At 37.7% G+C, this 20,856-nt stretch overlaps 1 protein-coding gene across 3 annotated transcripts in view; it reads right to left on the reverse strand.

Moving 5' to 3' along the window:
• ASCC3 (activating signal cointegrator 1 complex subunit 3) overlaps nucleotides 1-2,039 on the reverse strand; it is a 253,149-nt gene extending 251,110 nt beyond the window's left edge. The window contains exon 1 of one of the 3 annotated variants that reach the window (XM_072331536.1): nucleotides 1,918-2,039. The gene's annotated coding sequence lies outside the window, so the exon portion shown is untranslated. Of the gene's footprint in view, nucleotides 1-1,829; nucleotides 1,887-1,917 lie in introns of those variants that run through there. The other 2 variants (XM_072331537.1, XM_072331538.1) reach the window with 2 other exon arrangements.
• Between the last annotated feature and the right edge of the window lie 18,817 nt (nucleotides 2,040-20,856).

Raw genomic sequence — 20,856 nt, forward strand, 5'->3', positions numbered from 1 at the left:
ATGTCCAAACTATAGAGCAGTGTTTGTTTTTTCTAATTTCGTTTTTCATCAAAGCATAACTTGATGTAAAAGTTACGATAAAAATCATGTAGGCTAAACAATGTCCAATATCAACTTCATTAATTGATACTAAAGAAAAGTCAACTGGAAGAAAAACCTTCCACTGGTCAATATCAAGTGACTCTACTGTTGTCTGTATTATGCATCCAGTTTCTAGAAAGACACATCAGTGTAGAAAGGTGAAGTGCAGGATAACAAGAACAACTGCCCATCTAGGAGACACGACCTCACAGGAAAGCTTCAGCAAATGTAGGTTATTAAGTTACTGGGAAGAGGAACACATCGATAGCATTCAAATGCAGCTACAAAACAGCAACAACAAAAACAACAACAACAACAAAAAGGAAGGTACAAGAAAATAAAGTGGTGAAAATGAGCAGGGTGCAGACCTCTCTATATTTTTAAAACAGGTAAGTTATATAAGTACCACTTTAGGCTTAGCTTCAAAAAAGCCTCCAAAAACACATAACTGTCAGAACAAAACATTGTCATTTCACACTCAAATTATTTCCTTTCTGAATCAGTAGGAAACATACCAAAGTGGTCTGATCTCCTCCAAAAGCTTAGCTAGCTTCCTGAAAAAGAGTTCTAATAAGTAAACTAATTTAAACACTTCATAAATAATGTTATGAATGCTTTGTCCCATGACAAAGCATTGGTGAACCAGATGGGATTCTGTCAGTATTACCACATGAAAGACTACCTCCATACACTTACACATCTAGATCTTGGATGGTATAAATTCTCTCATGGCCAGAAACAACTCCAGTGCAAAGAAAATTATTTGGTTACAGAGCCTGCCAAAAAGCAGAAGCTCACTGATACAATGTGGTCTTCTGACTAAAGCCAGCTTGCATCTAAACTATTGTCTGGTTAGCCTGATCATGTTTTCTTCTAAAAATATATAACTGCAACCTATTGTGTTGGTAAGTGTTCTGACCTCTTCTATGGAATTTCTAACAGTTTTTCAGCTACACTAACAACCCAAGACTAAGACTGACTCAGTTCTCACTCCAAAAAGAAAAGGTAACGAAAAAGTAAAACAGAGTGAGATAAGCAGAAGACTGTTGGTTCTATTTCAGTAGTTCTATTTCACAGTCAGTCCTTTAGAAGGCCTGAAGATTGAAAGGGGCCAGTATAAACGTCAGTTTATCAAAACCAACTAAAGACTCAGGACTTATAAAAAAAACTCTCAATATTCTTTTAATGCCAACACAGTATACTATCCTGAAGCATCTGAGTGGTAACCTGCACAGCACTAGAGACAGTTATGTATTTTACAAGCTAAGCAGGCAGTTTACGCGACCAGCCACAGTGAATCATACAATATCTGAAAACATTCCCCAAGATCACAGACTTTTGTTGTTGTTGTTGTTTTGTTGTTGTTTTTTAATTCGTTTCTACTGCTGAATTTATTGATACCAGTAACAAGTACTGAACGTATTCAGGCCCGTACACCAGTGCCGTTTTCTCCTTGGCAGCAAGCCTCTTACTCCTGCTTCACTAAGCAAACCAGAACAGAGAAGGGAAGGGGTTAGCGTTTATTCTCAACCCGAGGCAGGGCAGCTCACACCCCAACATACGCGTGCCGACAGCAGACAGGGCCTGCAGCCCAACGACGCCATGCCTGGAGTCCCACGCCCACCCCTCGTGGACAGCCCCACTACAAGGCGCCCGGCCGGAAAGGCCATGAGGAAAGACAAGGGCTGCCCCGAAGCTGGCCCCGCCAGCAGCGGCTCGACCGTTAACACAGCTGAAGGAGAGTAAACCTCGGTGAGACCAGCTCCGGCCGAGACCAGGATCGAGAGACCACAGCGCTGTTGTCGCCCTCCCCACTCCCGACCCCCGCCCGCGCACCTGCCTTCCGGCTTGCCGGTTCCGCTGCCGCAAAGAGCCGACGAGGCACGACACTGCCGTAAAGCGAGCAGGCGGGGCGGGAGGATGTACTGAGAGTAGTCCTGAGCCAGCTCGGCTGGGTCAGTTCTTTGGGCTGTTACTTGCTGTTCCTGCTCCCGTGATGGCAGCTCACCGGCTGTTTCTGTGGCCGCGCTCCCAGCACAGCGTGTTCAGTACCTCGTTTCTCACCCCGACGAGTGTTTCCGTGGCTCTTCCCCGTGTGCCGTCACTCCGAGCTTTCTGCTTCCCAGCCCCATCTCAGGGCAGTGTGAGCGTTACTCTCTCGGCCGCCTCACCCGCTCTGCTGAGTCCTTACCTTACATTTCTAGAGCATGGATCTCTAAGTTAAATGCAATTTAAAAAGAGCATCTTCGAAATCCTCTTATGAGTTGTTCTAATATGCTAGTTTCTCTCTTTTTTAAAGAAATGCTCACATATTCTGAAACCAGCTTTTTTTTTTTTTTCTTTTCTTTTTTAAGACGACATCATCTGCGTATTACTTTCCAGAAGGTAGCACTTCACTTTCACTTGTGAATGAAAGCTGTCAAATGCCACACACTACAGATCTGTACTCCTTTCCTGACATCTTGAAACACTCCAGTCTAATGAAACTGACCTTTTTTTTTCGTATAGACAAGAAACTGAGGCAATTTTTCCTACGTTTATACATCCATTTGTAGACACACAAAAAAGTACAGTTTGAACATTTTTTTAACAGAAACGTCAATACAGGTTTACAAGGGCTGTTAAAAGAAAAAGTCTCCAATTTTTTATGTTATTTTATTTTTTACATTGGCCTATGTAATGCTATCATGCAATGTAAAATGCAGCAATGATAGCAGGGTAGCAAAGTCCTAGGTTGTAGCAAGTGAGGATATGCTCAAATGTAGCAGCTGTGGACACAGAAACAAAGGAAAAAGTCTGCTTACCCTTGGAAGGCCTCAGGTAGGCAAGGTTCTCCAGTAAGATGCCCTTGACTTCACTGTCAACCCTCAAATGAGGTCTGAAAAGGGGTGGATCCTGGCTTCATCCCTTCTGGTCATGCCACACCTTAAATAACTCCATGTTCGTTCTATTTTGTGTTGCGCCCAATCTTTGGCAGCATTTCTATAGCATATAGAATAGTAGTTAGCAGCATTCCTCTTCTTTGTTATGTTCTTAAAACGGATGAAAAGTATATCTGTCTTTTACACCAAATCCGGTCAGAATGATCGTGCAAAAAATTCTGACATGAATTTTAGAAAAATGTTTTCATTGAAGGCAGTTGAAATTACAGTCTGGGAAGCAAGAGACATCTGATTTCAAGTTTGCAAAGCACCATGTGAGTTATTATGAATGAATTACCCACTGTATTCTGTATTACTAACTTTATTCGTACATCAACCAAGCAGCACCACATTCAAAGCTGTGCAGTAAAAGAAGATGATAACTGTGCTCTCCACAGGGATACAAGCACAGTGAAACAATGGAAGGTGACAAGAAAGAAAAAAATTAGCTCACCCCTATCCAGCAACCAGCAACAGCCCCAAAGGAGCACAGTCTCTAAGTAGAGATTAACTAAGGCCGCTAAACAGTAAATGAGGGTAAGGAGAGGTAGACCAAGAGTTCTTCTGGTCACTCAGGTTCGTTGCTTGCACATGCGCATCCTGGGTTAACCACACCTTCTCACCTGGTGCTCAACCATTGGTTCAGGCTGTGACCCGGCAATTCTGCTGCAAAAGCTAAACATGGTTTTTGGAATACAAATCAGTGGGCACTTTACAAGAACCAGTTCCTAGTTCTGCTTACTGTGAGCACTGCCAACTGGTGATGCTTGAGTTATCTGCAAAAGCATTGTAAAACCTGGGCTATTCAATTGACTTTTGTTTTTAACAACTAATACAAAAACTAATGTTAATATGTGAGCCATGGATTTTACAGTTACTTGCTGCGTACTTCAGGTTCAGTAATGACATAGGCTAGTATTTAGAATGTCTTTGTCTTTCTTTTGACAAGAGAAAACTTTAGAATACCACTGTGGTCCAAAAAATTCAACAAATGCAGGCTCTGTTTAAATTGTCTGACAAACCTGACAGATACACTTGACTTGTTATTGATCTCTGCTGTTGTGAGAGTATCAAGTGTTTAGAACTGAACTGCTGTCTGCAGATGCCGCTGTTACCAAAATTGAGAGAAAAATTTTAAATAAATAGTATTATGTGAGGATAATGTAGCTTCCCCAGGACGCATCCAAAATGTCTATTGCCTGTGATTACAAAGTAATCTTATTGTGCATGGCCACAAATGCAGTGCCAGCAAAAGTTGGTGCGTCAGAGACACTATCATTCAAATGAGCTACACTTCTCTCCAATCATCTCGTTCCCATGGCCTTTAATACTTAATTTAAAAGTCACACAGATACTGCGAGACATCTGTGAATTCTTGAAACTTAATACACAGTGCATCATAGGAAAATACTTCTGTAGTAGCCACTGCTACATAAAAATTCATAATTTAAATTTGTTCTCTGAGACCTGAGACTTTTTTAATGTAATGCAGGCTATAGAAAGGGGATATATCATCCTAGTTATTACTTGTTCTTCTATGCTGCTCTGTGGTTTCAATGTTATTGTTATTGTTTTCTACCAGATATGAATGTATCTTGGTTTAATATCTACTTGTATTTCTTTATCACAGAGAATTTCCAGAGCAATCTTATTTTGTCCAGGGTTTTTAAGGTTAATTAGTAGCATGATATTCCTTCTCTGTTAGTGAATATCTGCAACTAGAGGACAGAATCACAGAATTGCAGGTGCTGGAATGGACATCAAGAGGTCATTGAGTCCAACCCCCCTGCTAAAACAGGTACCCTACAGTGGGTCACACAGGTAAGTGCCCAGACGAGTCTGGAATACCTCCATAGAATGAGACTCTGCAAATTCTCTGGGCAACCTCTTCCAGCAGTCCATTACCCTTACTGTAAATTTCTTGTTAGTCATCCTTACTGTCATTTCTTATTAGTTTTCATCAATGATTACCCATTGAAATTCTTGAATTTATTTTAAAATGCAAGCATATTAATTTCTTCACAAGTATGGATAGAGTATAGAAGCATTCTACACATTGTCATAATTTAACATGGAGATGTTTTTTCTCACTTGTTCAGCCTGGTTGAACAGTTCAGAACCTCATAGTAATCCCCAGTATTGCCGGTTTCTTGTTTTTTTAAATACTGACAGATAATTGTGTCATCATAAATGACTATATACAACAGTTGAATCAGGAGTGCATTATTCTTTCTCTTTTTTCTCTTTTTTGTTTCTCTTCATAAAGCCACGGTCTTTCATTTGCTTTTCAAATTAATGTAACATAAAAAATTGATGCTATAATATCAAAAAATGAGCTTGAACATAGGTAGCATCAAAAATATTTTTAAGTATTTAACTATATGGATTTAGACTGATTTTCAAGTGTCTTCTTATCCATAATGTTTCTGTACTTCAGTCATGTTCCTGCTCTGATCCATGCTAGCAAATGACTGCACTGTGTCGCGATTCCTGAATTTACACTGACATATTTTCCATATCTATGTCACTCAGAATGAAAAAAAGTAAAACAAATGCAAGCATCAATTCATTCTAAACATGAAGAGAACTACCCCCCACCCCACCCCCCACCCCCTTTTTTTTTTCTTTCTCTGAAGCTAATGTCTCCTATTTTATTACGTTGGCTCACAGCATCAGAGGTGGATGTTGGTGGTATGGTGGTTTAAGTTGAATCTTCCTACCAATATTCCATTATATTTTGTTGCCACGCTACAGGGGGCAGCACTATGGTGTCTGACCTAGAAATGCGTATGAAGAAAAGGCATGTTGCTGAATTTTTCCATGTGGAAAAAATTGAAAGCCATCAATTCTTGCTGGGCGTTGATAGAGACCAAGCAGTGGATGTGAGCACAGTGATGCAGCGGGTAGTGCATTTCAGCAGTGGTGATGGTGACAGTGGGTAACCTCTGTACATTCAGATTTGTATGAGCTTGTATGGGTTTATATGCAGGTTGCACTGAAAATAATGCCTCCTATTTTGGGGGTTGGACTCAGTAATATCTGGAGGTCCCTTCCAACCCCTACGATTCTGTGATTCTGTGTTACAATCTAAGACTTGGAGTATGTATTTCTGTGGAAACTACAACAAACACACAGATCACAATAATATGGTATTATTAGTATTTAACAAATTTTCAGCAACAGAACACTATTTTTCAGTGTAGTCACCACTAACAGTTATGCATTTTCACCAGTGATAAACAAGAGCCTGCATGTCACACTTCTAAAAGTCTGGGAGGACCTCAGAGAAAGGCCACAAAATTATCCAAAGGATAGAACACCTCCTCTTCAAGGATAAGCTGAAGGAGCTGGGGCTGTTTACCCTGGAAAAAAGAATGTTCTGGGGAGACCTGAAAGTGGCCTTTCAATATCTAAAGGAGGGCTATAAAGAAGAAGGGGTCAGACACTTCAGCAGGGCTTGTTGTGACAGAACAAAGGAGAATAGTACCAAAATGCAAGAGAAATGTGAAATTTAGACTGGATATACATCATTACTGCAAGTCTGAAAGGATATCCCTACGTCTTCCACTGAAAGTGTAACATCTTTTTAGATGCCAGGCACTATAGTCTTGTCAGTCATGCTGGTACTTGTTTGCTATTCCAGCTTATGTCACTGAGCATAGCTCAGTTAAAAAAAAAAAAAGTTAGATTTTGATCATAGGGTTTGTTTTAGAAATCAATATGTGAAGGGGGTTGGTAGCTGTGAGAATCTGGCAAGGGCCTGCAGTAGCTCAACAGCTCATTGCTTATACAAGCTGTTGACATATGTGCATGTCTGTATGCATCTAGATAAATAGAGACAAAGAAAGTCTCAGAATTTTATGTGTTTGGGTTATATTCAGATTATTATTGTGTGTTAGCTTGTATTAGGTGGTTTCCTCAGAGGCCTTTAAAGAATGTTAAGAAATCTGAAATACTGCTGTTGAAAGCTTTGATAGCAAAAGACCAATAAGTGCTGTAGGGTTTCATCTCACAAATACTGCAGAGGAGGAGGAATATGTTGGTCCTAAAAGCAGTGAAGCAGAAGCACCAGGAGTAGGAAGCAAAAACTTTCTAGCCAGGTCTATATAAGTCCTGCATGGTCACTAAATAGGAGAGTTATTTCAGACAACTTGTTTTTAAAAGCTGGAAAAAAAAAAAAAAAAAAAAAAAAAAAAAAAAAAAAAAAAAAAAAAAAAAAAAGAGAGAGAGAGAGAGAATCAGAGAATCATTTGGGTTGGAAGAGACCTTTGAAGGACATCTAGTCCAGCTTCCCTGCAATGAACAGGAACATCTGCAGCTAAATCATGTTGCTCAGAGCCCTGTCCAGCCTGAATATAGAATATTTCAGCATATCATATTTGTATGGACATCAACATTTGCCCTGTTCAGAAGAGGGAATTGTGAATGAAAAGGAAAAACAAAGTGCATCTCGAAGACACTTAGAAGAATGCTGTTTGAGGGCCTTGGAGCACACTGAGCTGACCGAGTCAGAGACAAGTGATACCTTGTGCATTGTAAATTGGTGGATCTGGTGCGCTTACTTCTGACTTAGGACTGTTGGCAGAAAGTAATCAATAAGTAGATTTTTGGATAATATGTCTTTCCATATTACTGAAACACCACAGTTTTTCACCTATTTATTCAGGGGAAGTGTGTTAGCCAAAAGACTTTTAAAGCACTTCTATTGAAAAAGATGTTGAGATGTTCCTGCTGAGATTATTTCTTTGTACCTTATAATGGATTCATAAGAATTGTCCAGATGTCCTTTAATACACATAATAAGTATGATTATCTTTCTGACGTGATCATCGTGTCCCTTGACGCTTTTGAAGACTATTCAGGGAACCAATTACTTGTATTAGAACCAATTGTTATGTGAACTGAACAGAAAAGACCCTTTGACAGAGTGGTGTTATTTAAAATGTTAACAGTTTGTCTGGAGAGGTATGAAAATAAAATATGCTTCTTTGTCACGTGGCTCACATCTTTCTGTCAGATTATGTGGCAAAAAGCTTGCCTGCACACATAGAAGGGATCACAGAAAGGCAGCAATGGACGGGGGTATCTGGACTGCAGATTTAGAGGAGACCTTGCTCTGATCCCTCTCAGGGCATCCGAGCAGAGCCCCAGCCTCATAGGGCTGGGTGACACCAGCCATCTATGTTTATATGTACATGTATGTTTATGCATACACGTGTACTGTGAGTGAGGGATCTTCACCAACAGCTGCAGTAGAGCTGCTAAGGACTTACATCCAGCTGTCAGCAACTGGGGAGAGTGGGACCCAGGGGCAACTACTAGTCAAACTGAATGTCTGAGCCCAGATGCTGGGTGGACACACCTTGTCCATACACGTATGAGTGTTTCACTCAAACAAACCTTCATCCTGCTCATCCAGAGAGGGAAAAGACTGAGGCTGTTGGCACTGTCTGTGTTTGTTATGAGTGCTCTGCGTGTCTGTCTGTACTGAACTATGTCACCAGCCATGTATGTACATATAAGGGCATACAGAGACAGGATGAGGGAAAATGGCTTTAAACTGGAAGAAGATAGATTTACACTAGATATTAGATAGATAGATAGATAGATAGATAGATAGATAGATAGATAGATAGATAGATAGATAGATAGATAGATGAATAGATATTCACTTTACTGTGAAGGTGGTGAGACACTGGAATAGGTTGTCCAGAGAGATTGTGGATCCTGCTAGGTTCTAATTAGGCCATAAATGTTTATCAGCTGGGTATACATATATCAAAGAACCTCCTCTCCCTCCTATAAATTGGAGCGAGACTCAGCCCAAGATCGGCTGGGTGATAATTAAGGTACTAAAGGAAGCATGTGTTTGTATGCCTCCAAGAAATAAACATTTTACTCTTATATGTCCCCAATACTGAAAGTAATTCCTTAACTATAATCTTTTTCTTTCTTTTTTTTTTTTTTTTTTCCCACAAATAAAGTGCTTTGCATAAGAATGCATAAATCAGTAATGAATAATGATTCTGAAGTCTTGTTTATGGTTTGCATTGTAGCGTAGGAGGTGTTAGGATTGGACATACATGGCATGCAACACAGAAGTGTTCACTTTCCTCTACGAATGTCAAACAGCTATATAGCCAGCAACTCATCCCTTGTTTCTAGAAGAACAGGATAAAATCTGATTGAATATTTTAACAAGTATTCTTTTATCACAAAGCTATTGAAAGTGTTCACATACCCCAGGAGGGCAAGCAGTCATTACTGATGAGTCTGCCTAGAAAAGAGAGGGCACAGAATCCACAAGATATTTATGAGAAAGAAGGAAGAGCTGATACACACTGAAATTGGTTATATAACTTTCACTGGAGCTATGCACTTCAGTTAGATCCTGAAGAGCATACTAGATGTGACCACTACTTGTGTGTCTGGTAGAAAAAGGGAAGGTTTTTGTTGGTAGAAAGACAATTGGATTTATAAGCACTGCAGCAAGCTTCTCACAAAACACAACAAAACAAAAAAAGTGACATGAAATTAATAGGAGCAAATGCGAGGTTTTTAACACACGCACACAATATATGAAAATAGGAATGCATATGTGATATAAGCACAGATTCGGGTTGTTTCATTCAGCATGAACAGATCAGCAATGGAATAATCATTGATTATAAGAAATTTGACATAAGTGATGTTCCAAAAGACCAAATAATTGATTTTTCATGATTAGAACAATAAAATTATTGGTTGTTATCCACTTTGGGAGAACCAAATAGGTACAAGAGGTAACGGTATACTAAAGAAATATTGCTGTGCTAACAAGCATAGTCTGGATTGAAGAGCAACATAAGTGAAAAGAAAAGCATATTATAGTCGCTAATACTGTTACTTTGTAAGACATATTGGAAGTCTCATAAAGCCCTTAGGAAAGCATCATTTAGTTCTTTTGAATATTATAAATGACTGTTATTTAACCTGAAAGATAGTACCCAGATATTCTTGATCTCTGTTTTGATCCTTATTATAAAAATGAAAGATAAAGTTGGGTTAGTCACCCAAGCTAATGATTACAATTATATTTAGGATTGTTTTCCAAAACTTACATAACAACTGCTATATTATAAATGAGGAATACTGGAGATGAGATGAAATGAAAGAATTCTTTAATCATGAATAACTGATGAAAATTTAACATAGAACCAAAACCACTTGACTCCACAGACAAGGAAACAAACCCCACTCTGTCACAATAAGAAAGTGGAAGTTTGAAATACAATCTACAATACACAATTACTAAGTAGACACCGAATACTGCCTACTGGAATCTTTGGATAAAACAAGCTGAAGGAATCTAATAGCTTTGAGAAAAGTTCAGTGGTGAAAGTACAAGAAATAGTAAAATATTTTTTTTTTTTAGGAAACTGACAACCATTCAAGAAATAGGAGTGTATCACATTGCTAATTGATGGCTGTCACTGAACATTTCCCCTTTTTGAGAGAAGTGCAGTAAAGGTCACACAGCAGGGTGATTTTCCATTATTAAATAAGAAAGTTAAAACATCTGCTTTGTTTAAAGATTCTTAACTCACCAAGTCTGGAGAGAATTTGAGAAGACATGGCTAAGTGAGTGTCTGACCAGCTTATGTTAATTCTTAGTAAATCCTTGAATATTGGATACATATCAACAGACCATAAAAGTGCACGTCTCATGATATGTCTAAAGAAGAAACTTTATCCTTGAAACAAAAAATAATAATGAGCTTCTGTAATAGTCAGTTATTTAAAACATATGTTACCTGTGTCACTGTGGATTCATGGAAAGTAGGTCATATCAAACAAACTTGATTTCATTCCAGTTAAGATTACAGGTTTGATTGCTAAGAGTAACAGCTTGTATTTAACTTATCCTCCTTTTCTGAGGCATTGACTGTGTCATCTCAACGACAAAATCAGAACTACATAATATCAGTGAAATAACCCCCCATGAGGGGTTATGTTCTGCAAGGGCTGAGAGTGGGCTTAACATAATGGAACTTTTTTGTCACCCCTCTGAAAGTGAAAATTTTCCAGAATGTTAAATAATGAGAGCTAAGAGCTGTAGTGGGACATGCACGCAGTGGTAAGGTACAATCAATTGAACAAAATGATTTAAACACAACCAAATGTGAAAGCTATAAATGCATAAGATACAGTTCAAACTACACACAGTTAAATCAAAGCATATGCAAAGTTTCCCATTATCTACCCCTTTCTGTGGTGTTATGCTCACTATTCTACTGTCCCTCTGGATCTTACAGTATAGGGCATGGGTGCACAGCAAGTCAGCAAGTCAGCAGCTTTGTATTTCAAATGCTGGGAGTAGTATGATAAATATGATGACGGTGAGGTCTTCTGACTCTCTGTCATGGTTTTATGATCATCAGTATTCCACATCATAACATCAAGTAGTGTACTGGGAATTAAAGTGTTAATGCCCCAGTTCCACACACCAAAGAGAAGAAATTATGTTCCCCAGAAGACTGTTCACTGTTCTGATATCATTCCTGCATAGGGCAGAACACATATAAGGCAGTGATGGGTCATCTGGCGCTCTCTCGCTTTGCTTTGGCTTTTCTCTTCACTGCTCTTCTCCCTCGTCTCTCCTTACTGCTGCCCATCCTGACTGTGCACACTACTTTGGTATTACTGTAAGGCCTACAGATTTCAGATACTCTGTCATTATATCTGATTTATTAGCTTCAGTTCTAATTGTCCTGCATTCTGATACCATATTTAATAAATTAGTTTGTTTCTCCTCAGATCATTGCCGCTGTTTTGTTTGTTCTTTTTTAATTATTTTGGGGTCCCCTGTTTCCCTTCTCTGGTGGCATGGATTTTGTGAAATCCTTCCTCCCCACTAGTCATGGAACCGGACCACACCAGCCCATAAACCATTGACAGTCTCACTAGGATCCACTCGTGGTCCTTTTCATATGTTTGCTAAAACAGTCTTCACCTGTATCTTTCTTTAATGGTCTGTATATTGCATCCAGATTCACAGTATTTGATATAATTTGCAAATGTCTTACATGCTTGTTCTTTGTTTCCTTTAAGATTGTTTCTACCCAGCTCTGAAGGCTGCACTACTTTGACAACAAGGAGTTGACAACCTTTGCTACTTGTGGCATGTGCTGTCAGCTTAATACAAAGCCCAGGTTATGGGGGAAAAATTAATAAGAATTCAATACTAGGGTTTTTCCTCAGTAGGATTTCCATATTTCAAAGTGGGTTTGGTTTAACTGCATCAAAATGATGCTTATTTTTAAATTACGTACTTTGTTTCTTCAATAGGATGAACAAATTAAATTGAGAGGTTTTGCTTTTCAATAGATTGAGATATTGTTTACTTTTGTGCTAGAATTCTTTTCCTCTGCAAAAAGCAATCAAGCAAACAAAATGCTATAAGATTCCTTGAATTCATCTTCTAATATTGCTATAGCAACATTAAAAACTCTCTACTCACTGTAGTCTTGTTAAAACAAACAAAACAAAAGCAATATTGTCATCCAGAGACTTAAGACTTAAGTTGGCACAGTATAATTTATAGTCTTCTAAAGAGAAAATTGCCGTGAAGTGTCTCTAAGTCATTTGCCTGTGGTTGCATGGATATTCCTAAAACAGAGAAGATATGTGCATTATTTATTTGTTTATTTGTTGTACATCATAAGGGTATGTACTTTGGCTTGTGCTTGCTTACAGTCGGGATGTTAGTTTTGACCATTACATCTCCAGTTCTTCAGGGTGGAGTAGCCTCAGCTGTAACATCTTTTATTCTACAATATCTTGAGTGATGGTTAAATACACAGGTTTGAGTGTTGGAAGAACAGTGTCTGAAAATGTGCCTTACTTCTTGATAAAATTCTCTCTTCTGGTTTCAGTTGTCTGACCTTGACTTATATCAAGGGTTGCTGTGTGAAGAAACAGTATGTCAGTTTTTGGCTTTAAACCGGTTAGATTACACTTCTAAAGCTGATTTAGTACCAGCATCTTCTGGAGTTCTGGGGACAAATCTCTGTCTCTAAGTAGTAACAACCTAGCTTCCATCAGCAACTCTGGGAACAAAATGACCATTAAGAATAGTACTTGAACATTATCCAGCAATGTGAAAATAAATGATGAAACTGGCCAAATTAAAACAATTAGAAACAAGATCTTGTTAAAGTACAAAATAAAAGAAATGAGAAGGAAAAAAAAAAAAAATGAAACCAGAATTAACTTTCTTTTTGTATTCTTGTCTATTTTTGAAGGAAAAGAAGCCCTTCTGGTTTTATTAAAAACTGGTTTTCTATACAGTTTCTAGAGTTCTCTTTATTTACCACATACAGGGTCAATAGAGAGAAAAATATGTAAGAATTCTTCATTTTCTTCTATTTTTTCCTGAAGAAAAAGGTGTCTAAATTGAAATATCATATCTTTCCTTAAATGTCTCTGAATATTCTCCTGGGAGTTTTTAACTGTTTTACCTATCCTAAACACCTATCATGTGATCAGTTGGACCATTTCATTTTAGATTGTCATTCACAAATATTTTATCTGGTTTATTTCTAAATTCTCATTTTTTTCTTTTTTCTTTTCTTTCCATAGGTGTGCCTCTTTTTTAATATGGTCCACATTCTTTTTCACTACTGATATTCATTAGAGATACTCAGAGACATAGCTCTCTCCATATGTTTCATTAATTATAAGAATTAAATGGCTATGCATATTTTCAGGTTCAAAAGCATCATGGTCATCATTAGAATCTCAGATCTCCATCATTGCTATTACTGGTTTAACAGATGCACGTTCGTTATTCTTACTTTGTTTTGTTCTTTTTATTTATTTATTTATTTGTTTATTTTTGCCTTACAATCCCATCTCATTTTTTTTTTTTTACAACAACCAAGCTGTCAATATAAACTTTTAAAGATGACAGAGCTCAGCACAGCAATATCCTTTAAAATGGTTGTTGACATGTAAGTAACAAAACTCCTTACTCTTGACTGGTGCTTGTCAGTCAGAAGCACTGGAAACATGATTATCTTCCCTGTTGCATACATTCTTGCTCCTGATTCCACGCTGTGAATTGTGAAATAAGACAGAACTTAACAATCCACAAGTTCTGACTTTTGCTTTCACTGATATAGGAAGGCAGCGTAACTCGTCTAATTGGCTTTCACAAAATGAAACCTACCACCACTTAGGAACAGAGGTGTAAATTTAGCACCGTCTATTTTTGCCAGCTTGTGTCAGTGGCAGCTTGGATCAGCTTTTCCAGTTTCTCAAATACAAACTGCATTATTTGATTTGCTTCATTATAAATGTAGCGTGCACCCATAAGGAGATCAGCTAATCAGTGCAGATAACTATGTTCATCAGAACATAAAACTAGTTAATGGATACATTTATCTTCTTACTGCTGCTGGCATTTGGTTTTGGCATTTTGGTTTTGGTGCCTCATTTATCGAAATACCAAAAAGTAAGAAGGTTTTACAGATAACATATAAAAAATAAAATAAATGTTTTGTTTCTGTTCTGAATGAGGAATGTGTGTATTTCATTTACTTCAAACTTCTATAAAATTAATTCTAAGTTCTGTAGCAAAAACTTTTTAAAATTATTATTATTATTATTATTTTTTATGGTTTTAAATAATCTTTTCTCTGTCTGGGAAATAAATGGGAGCAAGTTCTGCCATGTTTTTTGTACTGTTTCTAATAAATAAATAAATAAAAAGAGTTATCATTCAGTGTTTTGCAGTTTGTCCTCCCAGCACTCGTTTGCTAAACTGTCCACTCATTTCTTGCTCCTCTGCCTAAGGAATGTGTGAAAACCTGGCAGCATTACTGGAAATACTGGCGAAATTAAGATGACTTTGATGGCAATTCAGGATGGCAATACCTTGCATGTCCTTGGAGCCTTCATCCAAAGGGCAACATTCTTCTGCTCCCACACATCCCTCTAGAAATCAAATAGCCCATTTGTAATCCAGCTTTAGATTTCTCTTTATGTAAAGCCATTGCATTGCAGTGTGAATTAATCTTTACTGATGCCTAAAAGAGTGGAGGCACTGAACTAACTCATTGTGCTGGGAATATTAAAAACACAAGGAATTTAAGTGTGGATTTAAGTTTTAACAAGACAGATAGTCTGAGACTGGTCAGAAGAGAAAGCCCTTCTGTATATTTTATAAGGCTACATTTCTTTCTTTTCTTTCTGTGTTGGGATTTCTTCTTTGTACAGTGACACAATATTTTCTGTGAGTTAGCACTGCAGACTAAAAGGGTCAGGGTTTTAAAGACCATATGAGTTGATTGTAGCCTTGACAGCAAACTGCAATGTGTCATTTTATATTTCCTTCTTGGATCACTTGTGTCAGGCTTTTATGGGTCATCGATGTTACAAACAAATTCCCAACAGATTTTTTGCATATATTGCTCACACAAGTTTTCATTTATATACTTTCTTCCAGGTTTTTTAGGTATAAGCCCAAGTCTTTGCTTTTAGGGAAATTAACAAGAAAAAATTTAAATAAAGCTTATGGAAAACTTCCAGACAGTGGCCACTACCTCGTGTTGCTCATGTCTGAGCCTAAAAGATGTTGATCTCTGATGTCACCAGTGCATCATTCTTTCATAACTACTGCTGGTTTTTCTAATCAAAGGGAGCTCATTTCAGTTGTATTTCAGGGAGTACAACTCATATTTATTTATTTATCTATCCATTTATTTATTTATTTATTTATTTATTTACTGTTTGTGAGAAGAATAAGTGAGAAAATCACTTCTGGGGCATATTTCCACAGCTGTTTATTCCTTATCTCTTATTTTAAATTTCAAAGAAGATTTGTCTGTAGGCATTATACTCTTCAATGTATTTTGATTTTTTTTTTTTTCTTTTTTTCTGCCGTGAAATTTGTGTGCAAAGTGAACTAAGCAGCAAAGAGATAAGATAGAGCTTATCTGTGAGAGTAAGGCTTGGGAAAGATATTCATTTTCTTTGTAAAAAAGAATTCCTCAGCAACCTGAAACATCTGTTTTGGGTAGTGGGAGCAAGAATTCGATATTTAAGCCCAACACAAGATGGAAAATAGCAACTAGAAGGATCATGACGTGACAAAAAATAATGTAGTGTGTACTAAACAAAATGATATCCCAAATTGTTCCTTTTAGGAGATACCTGTATTATCCATTTTAGCAGCTGACACCAAATGATGTTATATCAGAAATAGTCAGTAAATGGCCAATTATTTCCAGCCATTTAGGTATTAGTTATTTGGAAATTAGCTATCTTAAGAGATGATGGAAGTATTCTCTGCTATCTCAGATTTGAAATTTAGAAGCAAATTCATTTTGAGTAGTCTAGTGCCTTATTTCTATGTTTGCTGGGTTTTTTTCTTGTTTGTTTGTTTGGTTGGCTTGGTTTGTTTCTTATCATTAGTATATAAGATTTTGTGCAATAATTGCTCAGCAAGGAATTTACTTTATTCTTTCAATATAATAAATATAATACAAAATGAGTATTTGGAGAATTAAATGAAGTGCCAAGAGTCTATTTCTGCAATCCTAAAAATAGCATCTCTTTTATTGTACTTGGAAAATTTCATCTTCTTAGAATCACAGAATCATAGAGTTGCTCAGGTTGGAAAGGACCTTCAGTATCATCAAGTCCAACCACAACCTGACCATACTGCCCCGACTCTAACAACCCACCACTAAGTCATGTCCCTAAGCACCACATTCATGATCATGTCTGCAGAAATTATTATAAATTATGATACTTACCCTATTTACAGATGTTCTCGATACTCTTTAATACAAATTTTAAAAAATCAAAGGCACCCATAAGTGCTAAACTATCTTATCAATATATCCTTCCTGGTATATATAATATAAAATATTACTACATACGTATAAGTACAGGTACATTTTCTTACAAATGCATTATTTATGTGTAATCTAATCACAGCCACATACATTTAAAAGAAACTTAATGAAGGGTAAAAGCAAGAACTTGTTTACCTTTAATTATGCTCTTAAGCTATCCTGCATATGGTGATTGCTATTCCTTCTTTACTGTCCTTTGTTTTTTGCCTACCCCTACATTCATCTCACATTAGAAGTTTCCTTTTCACCAAATGTACAGAAGTTGAAGTGCGTTGACTGAGCACCCCCTGTTCCAGCTGAGAGAACAGAAGCCTGTCATGTAGGAAAGAGGAGAACAAACAGATTAAAATAACCAATTTTACTTTTTGTTTTCCAGATTGATTGCTGTTTTCACTTACAAAGAATAACAATGTCAAGTTCAACTCTGATTCTGCAGCTCATTTTTATTATCTTCCTGTCCTTCTGCTTTTGCTTTCATGACCCCAATTCTCCCTGGTCTCATAGGACTGAAGAATTACAGCCAATATGATTTACACAACTAAGAATTACCATTAAAATTATTTTAACTAATTTTGTCTCCCTAGTAATATCACAATTTCAAGCACAGTATCCTGGAATCTTTCAAGGCTGGAAGCAAGTGTCTCTGTATGTTATTGGAACAGATTCTGCTTTTCCAATGGAAAGAAAGGGATGATATAGGACTTTAAAAAGAAAATATTTGAAGATTCATATAAATGTGAAACTCAACTGGGGTATGGGACTATTTAACAATAAAGCAGAATTTTTATAATTGGGATAAAAGGAAGATGGATGTAAACTTTCAGTATTAGAATTAGCTTGGCCAAAGATGAGTTACTGAGTAAGTGCAAATACAAAAGTGATACAGTTTTCTCAATACCATTTCTGTGGACTTAAATAAAAATAAATAAATCTGTTGAAAAGTTTTTCCACATTTACTTCTTCTGTTGAAGTGTGAACAATAACACTGAGTGTGGAATGAGGATTCATCTAGTTGTTCAGAGGATATCTATGTAGTCCTGCATCTCCCCAGAGTGGTAGTGAACTTCCTTAAAATCAGCTATATTGAATGGTGCAGAATAATTGTGAGTGATTAACTCTGTTTCTGACATGGAGAAGACGAGCTACCTAAGCACAGAGTATTCCTCTGGCACTGTCTCTGACCTGCAGCATTCCTGATGTCTATCCACAACACTGGCAGGTGACAGGCAGCACTGATTGCTTCTTTCTTGATTAGCTTGCTTATAGAAGATTAGAAACTGGCAGTGGTTGATGAAGTTGCCATTGTCTGATAAAGATTTATTTAGGCCTAGACAGACTACTGCATGTTTTAGGGTGAGCGATCAATTTTCTGTCAAGGAAGGAAGTTGGTCATCTGCTTAGTGGGAGGCTCTGCTCTTTAATCTCATACTGCTCTGAAAGATCACTGGGATCCAACAGAGTGCTGGTGGCCATTTTTGTGATTCCCAGTTTGAACAAGCTGGATTTGGGGAAAAAAGTTGCAGTATGTAATTCCATTTTCGGTTTATTTTTATTGAACATTCATAAAACTGTACTGTTAATTTCAGCCTATTAATCTGAGATTATTATTAATGAGATTTAGCAAGAATTACAGAATCACAGGATCTTAGATGTTGGAAGGGACCTCAAGAGATCATCGAGTCCAACCTCCATGCTAAAGCATGTACCTTACAGTAGGTTGCGCAGATAGGCATCTGGATGGATCCTGAATGTCTTAATGGAAGAAGGCTCCACAATTTCTCTGGGCATCCTATTCCAGGGCTCCTTCAACCTTACCATAAAGAAGGTCCCCCACAAGTTATTACAGAACATCCTACATACAAGTTTTAGGCTATTACTTGGTATCCTATTGCTACACTCCACTGAGAAGAGTGTGGCCTGGCCTCATACATTTGCCTCCCACCTTCTTTTAGATATTTATAAACATTTATCAGATTCCCTTAGTCCTCTTTTTTCCAGGCTGAATAGACCCAGGTTACTCAGCCTTTCTTCATATGAGAGATGCTCCAGTCCCTTTAATCATCTATATGACTCTCTTCTGGGTTTCTTCTAGATCTCTGTCTTTTTTGAACTAGGGAGTGCAGAAATTGACACAATAGTCTAAATGCAGCCTCACCAAGATGGAATAGATAAGGAGGATCCCCTCCTTCGACCTGCTGGCCAAACTTTTTAGTGCAACCCAGGAATCCACTGGCCTCCGTGGTGGCTCATGGCCAACCTGTGGTCTACCAGGACCACAAGGTCCTTCTTCACAGAGCTCATTTCCAACAGGTAATCATCTAAACTTTACTGATGTGTGCAGTTATTCTTCCCAGGGTGCAAGAGTTTACACTTGCTCTTGTTAAACCTCACCAGGTTGCTCCCTGCCCAACTTTCCAATTTGTCCAGGTTTTGCTGAATGGCAGCACAGCCTTCCAGAGTGTCAGCCAATATTCCCAGCTTTGTAACATCAGCAAACTTGATGAGGGTGGGTTCTGTCCATTCATCCAGGTTGCTGATGAAAATACTGCATAAGACCAGACCCAGCACAAACCCCTGGGGAACACCACTAGTTGCAGACTTCCCATAAGATTCTACATCACAGATGACAACCTTCTGAGCTCTGCCAGTCAGTCAGTTGTCAGTCTAACTCACTGTCCACTCACTTATCCCACACTTTCTAAGTTTCATAACAAGGATGTTGTGGGAGACCAAGTCAAATGCCTTGATGGAATTAAGGTACACGGCAACCACTGCTCTTCCTCCATCTACCTAGCCATGGTATAATAGAAGGCTATCAGGCTGGTCAAGCATGATTTCTAATTTAACAATAGTAAGAGTATTATTTAAAGAACAGCGATAGCAACTCACTGAAATGTTCATCCTTTGGTCTTCCTTCCTCATTTTGATGCATAACTGATCACTATTGCTAGATAGCAATTTATTCTGAGTATAGAAGTGCAAGTAGAAAAAATATCTTAATGTGATTATGCATGCAGAAGGTACAGAGTATTTTCCAGCAGTATAAATTCTCTGTGATTTTTTATCACCCTCTTGATTGTTGCTGTATGAAAAAATATCACTTGAAAAGTGATTTAGTATTAACTTGAAATTGGTAACATATTTGGTGTTCTGTGCTCAGAAATGACTTGGCAAAGCCTCAGGTTTAAGGACATCAAATTGACTCTGTACACGACAAATATACAGAAAAACCCATGTTGGCTCAGCATGAGGCTGATTGGGTCTGGAGAAGCATATGACCATGGCAGGCCAGAGATGCTCATAGCACTATTTCAATCCACAGAAACATTGCAAATGTACTATTAGGTCTCTGAACAGGTGATCACTGTAGTTTCTTCTACTGTTCAAGAGCAAGTAGTTTATGTAAAAGAACTTAAAGCTACTTCACAAGTTGCTTTTGGGATCTGTCATTGCTGATTCAGTTCATATAATGTTTAGTCATTCAAGAGGTATGCTGTACTTATCACAGATTTTATTTTAGATAAGAGGGTCTTATGTCCACATGATTTATGGCTTCTTTAATTTTTCCTAAGAAAATGTCTTAACAAAAATTATGAAAGTGGAGAAACTGACATTTTTCCTCTCGAAACTATAAAAGTCTCTTCAGCATGTTTTTCTCCCCCTCCCTTCTTCCAGGTGATATATAATTCTAATTCACTTTGTCTGATCTTGACTTCAGTATATCTGTCTATTCAGGGAGTAGATGTCATAGCTACTTCTGTTAGTATTTACTTCTTTCAGGTGGAGCACTACACTTGCTATCCTTGACAAGTCAGTGCCCCCGCACTGCCAAGACACCGTATTAGACTGACTAATTGGACAGTCATGTAAATAGCTGATGTTATTTGTTCTATAGCTCCTACTGGCCTTCAAAACCCATGTTAAAGAACAAATCAAAGAGGAAATCTATCAAA

Source organism: Excalfactoria chinensis, chromosome 3 (assembly GCF_039878825.1).
Source record: "Excalfactoria chinensis isolate bCotChi1 chromosome 3, bCotChi1.hap2, whole genome shotgun sequence".
NCBI lineage: Eukaryota > Metazoa > Chordata > Aves > Galliformes > Phasianidae > Excalfactoria > Excalfactoria chinensis.